The following is a 14,017-nucleotide window of genomic DNA, read 5'->3' as shown; positions in this document are numbered from 1 at the left end:
GGCATGTAATAGTAAAACGTGCAAATCTCAGAACCAAGGAAACCATCTTAAGGGCAGTTAGGGAGAAGAGATTCAATACGTACAGAGGGAGGAACATCAGAATAACGTCAGACCTATCCACAGAGACCTGGCAAGCCAGAAAGGCCTGGCAAAACATATTCAGGGTACTAAATGAGAAGAACATGCAGCCAAGAATACTTTATCTGGCAAGGCTTTCATTTAGAATGGATGGAGAGATGCAGAGTTTCCACGACCAGCAGAAACTGGAAGAATATGTGACCACTAAGCCGGCCCTGCAAGAAATATTAAGGGGGGTTCTATAAAAGGCAAAAGACCCCAAGAGTGATATACAACACAAATTTACAGGGACAATCTATAAAAACAACGTCTTCACAGGCAACATGATGACAATTAATTCATATCTTTCAATAATCACTCTCAATGTGAATGGCCTAAACACTCCTATAAAACGGCACAGGGTTGCAGATTGGATAAAAAGACAGGACCCATCCATATGCTGTCTACAAGAGACTCATTTTGAACCTAAAGATACATCCAGACTGAAAGTGAAGGGATGGAGATCCATCTTCCATGCCACCATACCTCAAAAGAAAGCTGGGGTAACAATTATTATATCAGACAAATTAGATTTTAAACTAAAGTCTGTAATAAGACACACAGAAGCACACTATATCATTCTTAAAGGGTGTATCCAACAAGAAGATCTAACAATTGTAAATATCTATGGCCCCAACATGGGAGCAGCCATCTACATAAGCCAACTGTTGACCAAAATAAAGAGTCATATTGATAACAATACGTTAATTGTAGGAGACCTCAATCCTCCACTCTCAGCAATGGACAGATCATCTAAGCAGAAAATAAACAAGGAAACAAGAGCTTTGAATGATACACTGGACCAGATGGACCTCATAGATATTTACAGAACATTCCACCCTAAAACAACAGAATACTCATTCTTCTCGAGTGCACATGGAACTTTCTCCAGAATAGACCACATACTGGGTCACAAATCAGGTCTCAACCGATACCAAAAGATTGAGATTATTCCCTGCATATTCTCAGACCACAATGCTCTAAAACTGCAACTCAATCACAAGAAAAAATTTGGCAGAAATTCAAACACTTGGAAGCTAAAGACCACTCTGCTCAAGAATGTTTGGGTCAACCAGGAAATCAAAGAAGAACTTATACAATTCATGGAAATCAATGAAAATGAAAACACATTGGTCCAAAACCTATGGGATACTGCAAAGGCGGTCCTAAGGGGGAAATACATAGCATCCAAGCCTCACTCAAAAAAATAGAAAAATCCCGAATTCACCAACTAATTCTACAACTTAAAGAACTAGAGAAAAAGCAACAAACGATGCCTAAGCCACGCATTAGAAGAGAAATAATTAAAATTAGAGCAGAAATCAATGAATTAGAAACCAGAAACACAGTAGATCAGATCAACGAAACTAGAAGTTTGTTCTTGAAAGAATTAATAAGATCGATAAACCACTGGCCAGACTTATCCAAAAGAAGAGAGAAAGGACCCAAATTAATAAAATTATGAATGAAAGGGGAGAGATCACGACTAACACCAAGGAAATAGAAACAATTATTAGAAATTATTATCAACAACTATATGCCAATAAACTGAGCAATCTGGATGAAATGGATGTCTTCCTGGAAACCTATAAGCTGCCAAGACTGAAACAGGAAGAAATTGACAACCTGAATAGGCCAATAACCAATAACGAGATTGAAGCAGTGATCAAAACCCTCCCCAAATACAAGAGTCCAGGGCCTGATGGATTCCCTGGGGAATTCCACCAAACATTCAAAGAAGAAATAATACCTATTCTCCTGAAGCTGTTTCAAAAAATAGAAACAGAAGGAAAACTTCCAAACTCATTCTATGAGGCCAGCCTTACCTTAATCCCCAAACCAGGCAAAGACCCAATCAAAAAGGAGAATTTCAGACTGATATCCCTGATGAACATGGATTCCAAAATCCTCAACAAAATCCTAGCTAATAGGATCCAACAATACATTAAAAGGATCATCCACCATGACCAAGTGGGATTTATCCCCGGGATACAAAGGTGTTTCAACATTCGCAAATCAATCAATATGATAGAACACATTAATAAGAGGAGGGAGAAGAACTATATGGTCCTCTCAATTGATGCAGAAAAAGCATTCGACAAAATACAACATCCTTTCCTGATTAAAACTCTTCAAAGTATAGGTATAGAGGGAACATTCCTCAAGTTCATAAAATCCATCTATGAAAAACCCACAGCAAATATCATCCTCAATGGGGAAAAGCTGAGAGCCTTTCCCATAAGATCAGGAATACGTCAAGGGTGCGCACTCTCACCACTGTTGTTCAACATAGTACTAGAAGTCCTAGCAACAGCAATCAGACAACAAAAAGAAATAGAAGGTATTCAAATTGGCAAAGAAGAAGTCAAACTCTCTCTTTTCGCAAACAACATGATACTTTATGTGGAAAACCCAAAAGACTCCACCCCCAAATTACTAGAACTCATCCAGCAATTCAGTAATGTGGCAGGATACAAAATCAATGCACAGAAATCAGTTGCTTTCTTATACACTAACAACGCAACTGTAGAAAGAGAAATTAGAGAAACAATTCCATTTACTATAGCACCAAAAACCATAAGATACCTTGGAATAAACCTAACCAAAGAGGTAAAGGATTTATACTCTAGGAACTACAAAACACTCATGAAAGAAATTGAAGAAGACACAAAAAGATGGAAAAATATTCCATGGTCATGGATCGGAAAAATAAACATTGTTAAAATGTCTATGCTACCCAGAGCAATCTATACCTTCAATGCCATCCCGATCAAAATTCCAATGACATTTTTCAAAGTACTGGAACAGAAAATCCTAAAATTTGTATGGAATCAGAAAAGACCCTGAATCACCAAGGAGATGTTGAAAAAGAAAAACAAAGCTGGGGGCATCACGTTGTCTGATTTCAAGCTATATTACAAAGCTGTGATCACCAAGACAGCATGGTACTGGCACAAAAACAGACATATAGACCAATGGAACAGAATAGAGAACCCAGATATGGACCCTCAACTCTATGGTCAAATAATCTTTGACAAAGCAGGAAAAAACAAGCAATGGAAAAAAGACAGTCTCTTCAATAAATGGTGCTGGGAAAATTGGACAGCCACATGCAGAAGAATGAAACTCGACCATTCTCTAACACCATTCACAAAGATAAACTCAAAGTGGATGAAAGACCTCAATGTGAGACAGGAATCCATCCAAATCCTAGAGGAGAACATAGGCAGTAACCTCTTTGACATCGGCCACAGCAACTTCTTTCAAGATACATCTCCAAAAGCTAGTGAAACAAAAGCAAAAATGAACTTTTGGGACTTCATCAAGATAAAAAGCTTCTGCACAGCAAAGGAAACAGTCAACAAAACAAGGAGGCAACCCAGAGAATGGGAGAAGATATTTGCAAATGACACTACAGGTAAAGGGCTGGTATCCAAGATCTATAAAGAACTTCTCAAATTCAACACCCAAAAAACAAATAATCAAGTAAAAAAATGGGCAGAAGAGATGAACAGACACTTCTCTGAAGAAGACATACAAATGGCTAACAGACACATGAAAAAATGTTCATCATCATTAGCCATCAGGGAAATTCAAATCAAAACCACATTGAGATACCACCTTACACTAGTTAGAATGGCAAAAATGGACAGGGAGAGAAACAACAAATGTTGGAGAGGTTGTGGAGAAAGGGGAACCCTCTTACACTGTTGGTGGGAATGCAAGTTGGTACAGCCACTTTGGAAAACAGTGTGGAGGTGCGTCAAAAATTTACAAATAGAGCTACCCTATGACCCAGCAATTGCACTGCTGGGTATTTACCCCAGAGACAGAGATGTAGTGAAAAGAAGGGCCATATGCACCCCAATGTTCATAGCAGCAGTGTCCACAATAGCCAAACTGTCGAAAGAGCTGAGATGCCCTTCAACAGATGAATGGATAAAGAAGGTGTGGTCCATATATACAATGGAATATTACTCAGCCATCAGAAAGGATGAATGCCCAACTTTTACATCAACGTGGATGGGACTGGAGGAGATTATGCTAAGTGAAATAAGCAGAGAAAGTCAATTATCATATGGTTTCACTTATTTGTGGAACATAAGGAATAGCATGGGGAACATTAGGAGAAGGAAGGGAAAAATGAGGGGGTGGGAATTGGAGGGAGAGATGAACCATGAGAGACTATGGACTCTGAGAAACAAACAGGGTTTAGAGGGGAGGGGGGAGGAGGGATTGGTTAGCCCAGTGATGGGTATTAAGGAGGGCATGTACTGCATGGAGCACTGGGTGTTATACGAAAACAATGGCATGTGGATCACCACATCAAAAACCAATGATGTATTGTTTGGTGACTAACATAACATAACATAAATAAATAAATAAATAAATAAATAAATAAATAAATAATAGATAAATAAATGCTAATCTCATCCAAAATCACCCTTCAGAAATAATATTTGACCAAATATTTGAGTACTTTGTTACCCAGTCAAGTTGATACATAAAATTAACCATCAGAGAAGCTGAACAGGTAAAAATCAAAAACAAAAATGTGAGAAGGCTTTAGAAATTGTTAGCGAAGTGTGAGTTTTGAGAGCTTATTTTAAACCCCTTGAATAATACACAGGTTTTCTGATATTTTCCCTCATATTTTCTACTTCATGCAATTAGATACTGAATCTATTCACCATCACACACCTAATATGAATATAATAATATATAGTTACATTTCCAAACACTTTTAGATCCATTAATGTATTCGATCCTCACAAAATGTCTCTGATGTTGATAGATTAGGTGTCTTATCTCCAGTTCACAGATGAAAAAATTGAGGCACGGTGCAGGATAATGACATTCCTAATACAACACAGAAACTGAGAGGCAGATCTGGAAAGGGATTAGACATTCTAGGTTTTGTACCAAAATACCATACATTTCCCATGATTCTTACATAGATCCATGCTTTCCCCATGATTTCTGTATACATCACTCCAAGGTTTGGGGTTTATCTTCAATTGTTTTAGAAGAGGAGATTATATATATATTTTTTTTCTTTCCTATTTTCCATGGGCAAAACAACTCAATTATATCTGGATCAGAGGGACGGCCATTTTGTAGCTGTCTGGCCTCCTCCCACAACCCTGTGCCTGAAATGAAAGCCTGATATATTTGCCCAGATCTTTTCTTCTATTGCTTAAGCAATGAAGAAAACATTATCCTAATCACACTCATTGTGTGCTATCTCCGGGCACAGCTATCGTGCATTCCTTCCAAGGCTAGCCATTAAGGAGTCTTACCAATGAGAGAGCCCAATGAGAGCTGTAATACCAGACACTTGCCCTCTCACAACATCCAACATTCCTACTAATTCTAGGAAAGACAGCCTGTTGGGCAAGGCTTCACAGTCCATAACTCTCCTTTTATTGTCACTTTTCCCCCCGCTCCCCTAGAGGGGCAGTTTGTGAGCCAACTCCAGAACACAGCCCATGAAGCAAAAGCTTAAGCATGGCTTGGAGTCAGCCTCTTTATCAAATGAGCCCATAGAGTGTGACCAAAAGCAAGCCTCTGAAAGACAGATCTGCTTTGGCAACTGGTCCACCAGTGAAGATGCCTGTAGGAAAAGCAATTGGTATCAGAGACTAAAAATGGCACACTGTTTTGGCTGCCTCAGAAACGGCAGCTTAGAGTCTTCTCCTCTTGCTTACCAAAGTAATTGAAAGTGGCCTTTGAAGATCACACTGCTAACCTGCTATGGGTGTGGTTTGAGTTTTCCAGAAGTGAGAATAGATGATGAGGATGCCAGATATGTATTAAAAACTTGGTTTACAAAATGCATGCACTTCTATTAACTCCTCTGAAGATATAAAGGCAAAAATATGGGTTTTCAGTCTGAGATCTCTGTTCAAATCCCACCTCTGCTCCTTACTAGTTATGTTAACTAGAAAAAATTATTAATGCTTTTATACTCAAGTTTCTCTATCTATAAATTGGAGGGTAATCAATATTCTACCTTCCTAAGTTACTGTTTGGATTTCTATCTACATATAATTTAAGTGTTATATATAATTCATTTGCTTCATGGAATATAGAGCCTCCCATTAAATGGTGGCTTTTAGTACTGATCACAAAAGCCATGTGATTTACGATCATTATCATTTTAGTAATGAGAACACGGAGGCTCAGATTTCAGTGACTTTCCCCATATCACAGAGATGAAAGGAAAAAAAAAAAAAAGCCATGACCCAAACATATCACTTAAACATAAAAACAATTACTTCTGTCATTCTGAACATTCAGAAACTAGACACATAACCAAAAATTAAAAGACCTGCAGTTCTTTACCTTAACATTTTTCCCCTCTGAGTTGCATAAGATTTTAATTCTTGATTGAATGTGCTTACTATTAAAGAGGTACCTTAGAGAATAGTGTTGTAATTGGTCTTGAATAGTAGAAGAAGAAGGAAAATCTGGGGGCAAGGCCATAGGAATAAAATACATCCTTCATTGACTTAAATTACTTCATAGAATAGTTGAAGATAAATGGCATTTCTGAGGCAGCCAAAACAGTGTGCCATTTTTAGTCTCTGATACCAATTGCTTTTCCTACAGGCATCTTCACTGGTGGACCAGTTGCCAAAGCAGATCTGTCTTTCAGAGGCTTGCTTTTGGTCACACTCTATGGGCTCATTTGATAAAGAGGCTGACTCCAAGCCATGCTTAAGCTTTTGCTTCATGGGCTGTGTTCTGGAGTTGGCTCACAAACTGCCCCTCTAGGGGAGCGGGGGGAAAAGTGACAATAAAAGGAGAGTTATGGACTGTGAAGCCTTGCCCAACAGGCTGTCTTTCCTAGAATTAGTAGGAATGTTGGATGTTGTGAGAGGGCAAGATATAGCTCTTGACTGAGAAAAAAAGTGTAAACAAAACAAAAACCTAAACACATCTGCCCATGGAGGGGGATACAGGCATGATATGTGGTTCACCTATTGGAATCAGTAGGAGGAAACAGGTGAATTAGATAGGTCTAGAAATAGTTATTTGCATACCTGTACCTGAGATCTAGTTCACTTTTGTACAGCCTTGTTAACCATCCCTTGACAAGCTGGTATAAGACAGACTGTAATGAAACTATTAAGCTCTTATGATATACTTTCTGGAAAGTTAGACTCTCTCAGCATATCAAGATGGCTATTTCTGGAGAGAAACAAGGCAGGATCCAATGGGAAAACAGAAACTATTTTAGATTCTTTCCTTCTCAATTCTTATCATGGCTATGCTGCCATAATGCAACTTTGTCCTCTTATATCCAAGGATAATATGATCCCTCACAATGTGCCAGACTCTGTTTGAAGTGCTTTATATCCTCACAACTATCCTAGGATAGGATACTAATGTTATTCCCAGAATTAAATGATGAAAGTGAAGCACAAAGATATGGGGATTAACATAACAATAAAAAATTAAAAAAAATAAAATAAAATAAAATTACAAGGTGTCTCCAAAAAAAAAAAAAAGAGAAAAGAAAGTGAAGCACAAAGAGATTAAGCAATTTGCCTAGTATCACACAGCTAGAAAACGATGGTGTTGGCATGTAGTCTTGCTCTAGAGCTCATTCTTGCATCCAAGACAATATATCCCATGCCAATTCTTCTTGAACAATCTATGGTCAAAGATGCATTTTATAGGCTGCAAATACTTTTATAAGCTACACTAAAAATCAGTTAGTAGAAAAATGAAACTGAAACAATATCTAAAATAGAACTCCAATTCTTAAATTATCATGAGACTCAAAATGCATAAAATTACTCTGCAAATGGCTGTACATTTCTAAATGCTTTATCAGTGCTGACTCTCACTTCTTTATGGCCTGTGATCCATGGTGGCCCCCCAACCACACTTTGAGTAACACTGCTCTAGGATTGGGTGGCTGATGGGGGCTGGGCACATTCTGTGTCATTGACATGAGTGAAGTCAACTTCTGTACAATAAGGCCAACTCTGATGCCAAGAACCCTGAGGTCTGTGTTCTCTAATCAACTCAATTAACCAGTCCATATACCCTGATTGAGAAATTCATAGATGGAGGGATCCTTTAGAACTGAAATTAGGATTTATTCTATGCCATACCAAAGGGATATGACTCTTCTAGCACATAAATAAATGTTGCACTATTTCTCTTTCTGTAAGAACTAGCAATCTTCTTTCCTCTAATTGTTCCTGTATCTTAGTATGAATTTCCTATTTCCTCCGATTTTCTCATGACCAAAAATATTTGGCCCATTTCTGGAAAACAACTAGGTATTCAATAAATGTTTGTGATTGAAAATTCACTTTTATTTCAGCAAATACTATTTGTATTAAATCTCTAGGTATGAGTGATACCATAGGGATACTATCTGAGTCTTAAATTGTGATATGCTCCCTATCTGGGGGTTTAGTAATAAAGGGAAAATATTATGGACAAACATCCTAAGTAACGGTTTATTCAAATCAAGTAGGGGAGATGAAGAAGGAAAGAGTTAAACTCAAAAGTGTTTACCACTTTGCTTTATTAAAAAATTCAAATATTTTAATATCCATGCTATAAACTTAATGTTCTTGTTATTATAACTTGGAGGTTTTAAGTAGTGCATGATTGCACACACAATAAAGACTGTCTTCATAATGAAGTTTTGTATAAATGTCTTTAAATCAAGAGCGCCAAGGCTCATGTTAGTCTTCAAGAATACAATTAGCTATTATTTTCCTAATAATTCATGAATATGAGTCACACACAATGAAAGCATGCCGTTTGTCACATGTGGAAATCAATAAATCAATCTCAGCACCTATTAAATGCTAAGAACTTTCCTAGGTACTACTGTATAAGGATGGGAAAGGGAGAAAGAAAGAATATAAAACAAAGTTCTGCTCACATAGCATCTCGTTTAGTTGGGAACACATGAAACAGTGAGGGAGTGGTCCTCTTCCCTTTGTATAGCAGGGCTGTGTTCCAGCTCCCACAACCACCCACCCTGCGAGCCCCGTGAAAGCAGGCCACAAGAGAAGAATGCCTAGCTTTTCATTAAGTGTTGCCTTGTTCAGTCCCTCTGCAGGGTTTGTGGGGATCAGAGCATAGGTAAAAGCTGTCTGAACATTGCCAATATCTTTTCTGTTTCTTACTATCAGAGTTTTAAACCTATCAGAAACTTTAGAGATCTTTAGCCTAACTTCTGTCCTAGAGAAGAGAGGAATTTGAATCAGCTTCTGGAAGATACGGTACATTGACCCCTGCTCTCTCTCTTCATTGCCTGCCCTGCTAATGTAAAGTGACTGCAGGGTTTAAGACGCTGATGGGTCTATAACACACTGCAGTCTACATTGCCCTCCCCAACCCACACCAGATTCAAACCATAAACTTCACCTCCTTTTAGAGTTAGTCTTTAAGTGAGTCTATGTATAAGAGTCATAACAATCTCACCCTGTTCCGATAACCATTAAAACAATTGAAAAAAATCCAGTCTCTTGGAATAATAGGTACAATTCTGAACCTTACCTTCTCTACAAGGAATGTAAGTATTTTTCTCTAGGTTTCTTTCTGAGGCATTTAGCTTTGTCTTTTTAGCTTATCTTCCATCACAAGATTTCCTATTATCATCTGTGTAGACACCCCTTACTTCAAGCCAGTCTGAGCCATCCTGTTCCTGATATGATGAGGTCCCTGAGGAAGAGCAGGGACAAAGAATGCATGCTATACTGTGATGACAGAAGAGGAAAGTTCCATAAATCATCATCTTACAGCAGACACTTTAATGTGGCTACACATCAAAGAAGATGGGAGAGAGGTTCCTCCTGGTCAAACTGGTTGGAAGATGAATTACCCAGGATAAGCTGGACTATCCAGTGGTAAAATGTAAACTCTCAAATCTTAGTGAATATACCCCCAAATTGCTTATTTTTTCCTCTGTGAAGTTAAGTGTGCAAGTCCCTGGCGATTCCCTGCCAAGTAATGACTCAGGGATCCAGGCTCTTGCTACTTTATGGCAGCATTATCACCCAGGGCAGCCTTTTTCAGAGTTCAGGAAAAATTTCAGATCTGATGGCCTGAGGCATCCATGAATGTAATGAATTAACTTCTCTCTTATGCATCTAAAAGGCATCTACTAACTATGTGCCACTCTGGGAAGAACTCAGGAAATAGTGGCACAAATAATTTTTTATGGGCCTTACCTTGCTCATAGAACCTCAGATGTCAAAGACTATGTCAGGGTCTCCTTGGAGTTTTCCACTAGGTCCCCTGTATCCTACCATCCAAGAGAGAAGAATGTTGAGAATGGCTTGTGACATTTGTGGCCCAGCTAAGGAGTGAGGTGAAACACTTCCACCCTCTTTCCATTAGCTAGAAAGCCCCTGCCCATTTGCAAGAAGACCAGAAAATGGAATTTTCCTGTGTGCCCATGAAGAGGAAATGATTTTGGTTTTGAGCATCTAGCCAATCTCTGCCATAAGGCTTTATGTGACAGGTAGCTGTGTAAGGCTTTATCTGACACATCATTTCTTCCTGGTGGATCATTGACCTAATTTACATAACGTACTTTAAATGATGCCTGGAACATTTAATGTATGCTATAAGGGCTTATTATGATTATCATCACCATCAGCAGTGTTCTTACCACTGTTATTATCTGACATGAACAATGCACTCTGTCTTAGAGATGCTCTTCAAGGGCTCTGTTCCTTGAGAAAAGAGGGAAGGAAGTTCCTGCAGGTACCATCTAGCTCTCCTCAATCCATCCATGGCTCCAGAATTGTTTACCAATTTCTTAATTCTCAACTGAGAACATAGTGGTGGGGGGTGCTATCTCCAGGAGAACGGTGCCATTCCACCAAGGGAGGTGCTCTGGCAGCTTGAAGCCTTGAGTGGCTGTGACAACAGAGGTCCCAGCCAGAATCTCAACAGCAAATGCCAACAGCTGGGACCCCAGACAGGGAGTGTAGGGCCCTCTGGTCAAGGGCTGGGTGCAGGTGCTTGGTGTGGCCTCGGGTCGACCAGGGCAGAAGGGAGAAGCCTCAGAGCACACTAGAGTAGGTGGTGCTTTGCAGCATGCCTCCCACATCCAAGCTCCCTCAATGTTCTTCGCACTCCCTGGGACCTGTGGTAAAGGTTTTGTTTAGCCTTTCGCAGTCCATGCAATTTCATTGTCCCACTAAAAGATCTAATTCCCCAAGGGAGCCTTTCCTACAAGCTTTAGTGCACTCCGGTTAACTCCCCAAACCTTCCATCACAAGTGCCAGCCATGTGCTACTAACTACAGAGCAGGGACCTCCCAGGGCAACACAGAATAGCTTTTTATTGCTTACTGCTCTCAACAACCCCCACCCCTTCCCCAAAAAAGACAGAAAGAAAAAAAAAAATTCTACATCTTTACTGTCCCAAGCCTGAAAGCCTGGAAAGAATAGGAACAGAAAGATCATTTCACTTTACTGGAATTATGTTGCACTATTTTTTTTTTTTTTTTTTTTTTGCCTCTAAAAGTTCCAATTACTCTGTCGTCACAGGTTCACTTAACACTTAAGGTCCCCATTTGATAGGAGAATGAAGTCTATGGAGAAATGGTTTATAATCCACTTTCCACAGAGAAAAGACCCTGGGTCCATTTTTGGACAGCAGGCATCCTCCTGGACATTTGTAGGTGTGTTCCTGCCTGGGAGACAAATGTGATGGTCTGTTTCCTGTGACAACTGCAATTTCTTCAATGGACTGGTCTTCACCCAAGTCTCTCATTAAAATTATACTCATCCGGGTGCCTGGGTGGCTCAGTTGGTTAAGCTACTGCCTTTGGCTCAGGTCATGATCCTGGAGTCCCGGGATCGAGTCCCACATCGGGCTCCCTGCTCGGCAGGGAGTCTGCTTCTCCCTCTGACCCTCTCATGCTCTCTCTGTCTCATTCTCTCTCTCAAATAAATAAATAAAATCTTTAAAAAAAAAATTGTACTCATCCTTCAAGACCCAAAGGCAAATGCCTCCTCTACCTTCTTCCCCCTCCCCTCTTATAACTTCCATGGTACTTATCTCTTCCTCGATGGGACTTGAGCCCCCCACTATATTAGGAAGCTTCCAGGAATAAGATTTGTGTCTGATTCATTTCTGTATACCTCTTAGTGATTACCACAAATTAAAAGCCTAATAAATATTTTGAACTGATTACAGCTCATGTCAGCAATACTGACTGAGAGTGAACAATCAAATCCAGAATGTAGATTTATCACAGGATAAAAAGTAAATTTGAAAGACAGTTCAAGGATGCACATGAAATTCGAATGGAATTATATTTCATCTTCACTATATGAATGCATTCTCTTCAAAAGAGCAAAGTTACAATTTTCTACAGTGAAATATTTGCTTAAGTATCAACATATATATATATATATATATTTGTCTCTTGGTCCCTAATTTATCCAAAACATTCTATTAGTCCTTTTCTATAGATTATTAGTAAGAGACAAGGCTTTTTACCTACAATGGCACCTAAAGATTACCAGGAGGATAAAATAAGACACAAATATGAGACAGCATGGATGTGCACGTGGCCTTTCATGTATGTCATCTTTTTGTTTGTTTTGTTTTTAAGATTTTATTTATTTATTTGAGAGATCATGAGAGAGCAAGAGAGAGCATGAGCAGGGAGGAGAGTGAGAAGCAGGTTCCCTGAGAGCAGGGAGCCCAATGTGGGGCTCGATCCCAGGACCAAGATCAACACCTGAGCCAAAGGCAGACCCTTAACCAACTGAGCCACCCAGGTGCCCCTCAGGTATGTGTTTAAAGGGAGGCTTTTTTGTCCACATTTACAAACATCACACAAAAATGTTACTGACTCCTGGCTAGATGTGGGTATTAGATGTTTGGCATTTCAGGATATGCAGTGATGGGTAAGTTCCACCCCAGGAGCTCCCATTCTACTTAAGAGGAATGAAACAAATACAAAAATAATAGGATACAATAAATGTCAGGTGCCTGGGTGGCTCAGGACATGATCCCAGGATTCTGGGATCGAGTCTCACATTGGGCTCCCTTCTCAGTGGGGAGTCTGCTTCTCCCTCTGCCTGCCACTCCCCCTGCTTGTGCTCACTCTCTCTCTCTCTGTTTGATAAATAAATAAAATCTAAAAAATAAAATTAAAAATACTTATCATATGAAGGATTTAAACAGAGTGTTAAGAAGGGTCAAAGACAGGAGAAATTGCATCTGTTTTGATGAATCAGGTAAAAGATCCTATTAGGTGGCTCTTGAAGAGACCTTGATATAGGGAAGAATTTGTCTACAAAATAAAGTGATCAGAAGTAGGGAATAGTTAACGAAAGAAACAGCCACTAAGAACAGAAGCACATAGCGAAAGGACTTTTGTCATTCCAAAAACTTTTGTGATAAAGGAATCTTGTCAATTTATATACTCGAATTTGTAGCCTTCCCTCAATTTTATTCAGATAGTACTATCGTTAATTAATTCCATGCGAGACGGTGAGGGGTGTGTGTGTGTGTTAGCAGCACTGCGATGCCTTTTATGGTTTTACTCTAAGACTGGTCCTGCCCAGAAATCCTTGGCTTCCAGAACATTCCCCGGGTTTTTGCCTCGTTTCCTGGCTCTGACCATCTCTACCTTGATATTTTCCTTGGCTTTGACTAGTCCTTGTTGTCTCTGTCTCAGACTTCTCTGTGACTTGGGGATAAACACTGTTTTGTGTGCTCCCAGACTTCACTTCCAGCTTTTCCTTGGGATTTTGACTTGGTCTCATCTCCTTGATCCACTGTCATCCTAAACTGGGAAACCAGGAATGTCATTCTCACACAGTTACGGATCAAATACCAATTAATATGGCAAAGATAACTTTCGGAACATGTGAACTGGGAACCAAAATTCTTC

General features: G+C 39.4%; 1 protein-coding gene across 7 annotated transcripts in view; it reads right to left on the bottom strand.

Moving 5' to 3' along the window:
- LOC144381418 (uncharacterized) overlaps positions 1 to 14,017 on the bottom strand; it is a 209,056-nt gene that overhangs the window by 175,873 nt on the left and 19,166 nt on the right. The window lies entirely within an intron of this gene.

This window comes from Halichoerus grypus, chromosome 3 (genome assembly GCF_964656455.1).
Source record: "Halichoerus grypus chromosome 3, mHalGry1.hap1.1, whole genome shotgun sequence".
Taxonomy (NCBI): Eukaryota; Metazoa; Chordata; class Mammalia; order Carnivora; family Phocidae; genus Halichoerus; species Halichoerus grypus.
The sequence above is the reverse complement of the archived record's forward strand: the minus strand, read 5'-3'. Positions and strand labels throughout refer to the sequence as shown.